Source organism: Macrobrachium nipponense, chromosome 35 (genome assembly GCF_015104395.2).
Source record: "Macrobrachium nipponense isolate FS-2020 chromosome 35, ASM1510439v2, whole genome shotgun sequence".
Classification (NCBI taxonomy): Eukaryota; Metazoa; Arthropoda; class Malacostraca; order Decapoda; family Palaemonidae; genus Macrobrachium; species Macrobrachium nipponense.
Window position 1 is genome coordinate 22,538,333 of NC_061096.1, and position 5,399 is coordinate 22,543,731.

Genomic DNA, 5,399 nt, shown 5'->3' on the forward strand with positions numbered 1-5,399 from the left:
AGAGATTCTAGTTTCAGGATTTGGTGACCCTGCTTGTATTTATTGTCGAAGTATTGGCACATGCACAAGTTCAAGTGTGTCCAGCAGAACCGGGCCATACAGCACCGAAGGAATTGTGACTTGACTGGCCAGCTAATATGCAGCAAAGTTTTTCTCAAATATCATTTCTACTCGAGTCTTCGGTTAGTTATGCCTCATCGAACAATGCACGTGGCAACTACCTTCAACTGGTTTTTTTTTTTTTTTTTTTTGTCTCGAGTATCTTAATGTTGAACCTTTATCTGATATTAGTGATCAGCATGGCTGGTCAGCTCTGGAATTTTGTCTCCTGACATTCTCTTTAGCTGATAATGGAGTCCATTCACATTTCCTGTGATGTAGTGCATATATATAACTTTTATAGCTGTTTCTATAATTGAGGCCAATAACTGTGAGTTCTTTGCCATTTTTGTCCATTATTTCAGAGCAATGAAGGTCTCAGTAAACCAGTGGCGGATCTAGAAATCTTTCATGGGGCGTTGACACTTAGGAGATATATATATATATATATATATATATATATATATATATATATATATATATTATATATTATATATATATATACATGTGTACACACATACGGCACGTATATATGTATCAATATTCATATATGTATGCACACATATACAGACATAATTTACATCATATGCACATATATATTGTATGTACTGAATTACAAGGGTTAGAATGTCTCAATGACTTATTAGTCCATTAGTCCATATGCTCATTTATCTTTAGGAGCAGGTTTTACAACTCATTGACAGTGTTCTAATGATTTCTTATGAACTATTCTACACTGCTGCTGTTTACAACTTCTGGTGGCAGTTTATTCCATGTGTCACATATCTTGCATGTAAAGTTCCCACAATGCGATGTATTGTATCTCTTCAGCTCTAGTTTCCATCCATTATTTCTTGTCTCGTTTTCGTTTAATGTGAAGAGGTTACTATATACTATTGTTATGCCTTTCAGTATTTTGAATGTCTCTATTAGTTGTCCTCGCAATTGTCGTGTTTCTAGGTCATACATGTTCAGGCTCTCTATTCGTCTTTGGTAACCTATTTGTCTGATGGATGGAATTAACTTTGTGGCTCTTCCTTGTACCCCTTCTTTTCTTTTTATGTCCTTTCTTAGTGTTGGTGACCAAAACTGTACTGCATATTCAAGATGTGTTCTAACTATTGATGTGTAGAGCTGCAGCACAGTTTTCTTATTTCTGTATCTGAACTGCTGCTTTATGTACCCCACTAGTATTTGTGCTTTCTTTTCAGCTTTTATGCATTGTTTTATGGATTTTAAGCCTTTGGTAATAATAACTCCAAGGTCCTCTTCTTGTTCTACACTATTTTTGTCATTCCCAAGCAGCATGTAGTTGGCATAGTGTTATTTGTTCCTATTTGTAACACTTTACATTTATCCAGGTTACAAGGCATTTGCCATATTTTTTACGGCTCTCCCATTTTCCTTAGATATTTTCTTAAATTTTGCCACTGTATCTGGGTCTGCTGCATTTACACCTAGTTTGATGTCATCTTGCTAGTGAAGCCTACAATCTGACCATTCTGATTCTACATTATTTATTACAACTCTTTTCTATTGGTTAGCCAATCTTCGACTCAGTCTGCTACTTCTCCTGCAATTCCTAAAGCTCTAACTTTTGTCATTAGTTTCTTGTGTGAAACTTTGTCAAAAGCCTTTAGGGAATCTAAGTAGAGTATATCTATTGCTCTACTACTGTCGTAAATACCAAGCATGTTATGGAAAAACTCCAAGAAGTTAGATATGCAGGATTTGTTTTGTCTGAAACCGTGTTTGTTGTTTAACAAGAGGTTGTTTCTATCAGTGAGAGAGAGAGAGAGAATGATATAATTCTGAAGACTGTTACATTGTTTCCAATACCTGTAGCTTACAAAGAAGTAGCAGGCGAAGTTTCTTTGGCAAATATATAAGCATTAAATATATGCATAAAAAAATTATTTAATTTTTTTCATCGTTTCTATCAATATTTTACTTGTGTGGAGTGGGTACACAATGTCAAATTTTAATTACTTTGAGATTTAAACATTAATCTATCCATGGGTTAGGGGGACGCACATGACCACCCCAGCGCTACCCGTATACCACATTAATTGTCAAATACCAGTCATAACGCTAAGAAAGTATGCTTTAAAAAAAATTTTTCTTGAAAGACTTGATATTTTCAGTCCTGATATCCAGTTCAGACTGCTGATTTGAAGGTTCTAAAACTAACATTCGAAGTACTGTACTACATCGTGGCCCTCTTTAAATAACGTTTTGGAAATCCCATTCCTTGGCCTAGCAGTTTTTACTTTCAAAATTGCCTGTAAAGCACCAATATTTTCACTTGGCTTGAATATTCCTGGGCAGTTTCGTAGTTACAATAGCTGGAGGAAGTGAGATAATGGTTTCAAAACATGGACGAATATATAACAAGACACCATGTGTAAGCAAGAGGAAGTAGTGTAACTTATGTAAGATGCAGATAAACATCTGACTGTAATACAAAAATAAAATTAGTTTTTGTGAAAGTTTGCCTCTTGCCAGCAAATTAGCACAAGCTCTGCCTCATAGAGAAGCTCCTAATGCTGCTAAACTGACTGTTTATGAAACCAGCAATATTCCAGAGCGAGATCTACTTTCCTTTTTTAAAGAGCCAGCCCCATGTTAAAAAATTTTGTTTTACTTTTGAAAGATTTTGAAAAATGGAAAAATCAAATATTGTCATGATACAACTTAATAAAGTTTTTTTTTATACATACTTACCTGGCAGATATATACTTAGCTATAGACTCCGTCGTCCCCGACAGAAATTCGAATTTCGCGGCACACGCTACAGGTAGGTCAGGTGATCTACCGCCGGGTGGCAGGAATAGGAACCATCCCATTTTCTAAGACAGATTTTCTCTTCCACCTATCTCCTGAGGGGAGGCTGGGTGGGCCATTTAATAGTATATATCTGCCAGGTAAGTATGTATAAAACTTTATTGTATCATGACAATATCATTTTTATACATTCAACTTCCCTGGCAGATATATACTTAGGTGATTGGCACCTTTGGCGGAGGGTAAGAGACAGCTAATTACTGAATAGACAGGGAACAACATACGTTGTAGGTAACAAAAATATAAGAAACCTTGGTTCCTACCTGTGTCGGCGAAAGACTTCATGGCTACTGTCTAGGAGCTTACATCGCCTCAAGAGCCTCAGCGAGGTAGTGACCTCATGCTAAGAGTTCTTGATGGTCTGTCGATGGGGTCTTATCCACTTACTCGACAGAACCTAAGGATCTTTGTCAATGGGGTCCTATCCACTTACATGACAAAACACCTTGCCATATGGCATCATCAAGGAGCATAACACCGATCCCGATCACCTGATCCTAATACCGGGGTTAGTACTACGATTGAAAGGAGTTATCCCCCCAGCATCCTTTCAAACGACCATAAAAAACTCAAAACAAAACAATCTTTTAGTTAAAAACAATATTATTTAAGGATCAGTACCAGCTCCCTGTCCCAGCACGGTATCCGCTGATACATAAGGTCCAAGAGAAAAACACTTTTCATAAGTCACTCTGATGTCTTTTAAGTAGTGGGAGGCAAATACCGAGTTGCATCTCCAATATGTTGCTGCTAATATGTCTTTCATTGACATATTTCTATTAAAGGCTAGGGAGGTTGCAATTGCACGGACTTCGTGTGCTCTAACCCTAAGCAGCTTAAATGTTTTCTCTTGGCATTTCATGTGAGCCTCCGTTATCACATTTCTCACGAAGAATGCTAATGCGTTCTTCAACATTTGCCTCTTCGGGTTCCTTACCGCGCACCATAGGCTCTGATTACAACCCTGAAGTTGACTCTTTCTCTTCAGATAAAACTTCAGTGCTCTGACCGGACAGAGAGACCTTTCTGCTTCTCTACCCACAAGGGGAGAGAGGCCCTTGATTTCAAACTTCTGGGCCAAGTTTAGGAGAAGGATTCTCATTCTTGGCCAAAAGCAGAGGTTGGAAAGAGACACAGCAGAATCTCCTCTAAAACCTACCCGAGGGTCTAATGCATGTATCTCACTGACCCTCTTGGCCGTCGCAAGGGTCAAGAGAAAAATGCACTTTCTCGAGAGGTCTCTAAAGGATGCCTTATCAGTTGGTTCGAAAGTATCCGAAGAGAGAAACTGGAGGACCACATCTATGTTCCAACTTGGAGTGATAGAGGATTTAGACTTTGTAGTACCAAAGGATCGTATCAAATCATGGAGATCCTTATTGTCCTCTATGTTAAGGCCCCTGTTTCTAAATACAGCCGAGAGCATACTTCTATAACCTTTTATGGTAGAAACAGCTAAACGTGATTCCTCTCTAAGGAAGAGAAGGAAATATGATATTGTTATGATACAATAAAGTTTCATACTTACTTACCTGGCAGATATATACATAGCTATCGACTCCGTCGTCCCCGACAGAAATTCAAATTTCGCGGGGCACTTGCTACAGGTAGGTCAGGTGATCTACCGCCGCCCTGCTCTGGGTGGCAGACTAGGAACCATTCCCGTTTTCTAATCAGATTCTCTCTTCCACCTGTCTCCTGTGGGGAGGCTGGGTGGGTCTTCAATCGTATATATCTGCCAGGTAAGTATGTATGAAACTTTATTGTATCATAACAATATCATTTTCATACATTCAACTTACCTGTCAGATATATACATAGCTGATTGACACCCTTTGGTGGAGGGCAAGAGACAGCTAACTTACTGACTAGACAGGTAAACAACATATGTTGTAGGTATAAATAGACCTTGGTTCCTACCTTGTTAGATGGAAGACTTCGTGGCTACTGCCCAGGAGTCTGCTTCACCCTCAAGAGCCTTAGCGAGATAGTGATCTGTGGCCAAGAGTTCTTGCTTGGTTTGCTGGGTGTCGATGGGGTCTTATCCACTTACTCGGCAGAGCCTAATCTGGCATTTGTCAATGGGTGCTAATCCGCTTATATGACAACACGCCTTCTTTAAGGATGCACACAACCGATCCCGATCACCCGATCCTAACCCGTGTTATTCTAAGATTGCTAAGAGTCATCCCCAAACTCTAAGCAAACAACCACAAACTCGATAATCACACATACAAAATTTCAAAAAAAAATTTTGTACCCCTCTAATAGTCAGTTGTCACTCGATTTCCTAATGAAGAGAAGTGAAGGCCACCAGTGCGACATCTGACACTCCCATGCACAGGAAACACAAGAACACATCCGACAAGAGGGTTACGTACAACATATTTAAGGATCGGTGCTTTCTCCTTTACCCAGAACCGTCTGTGCTGACACAAACGGACCTAGAGAAAAAC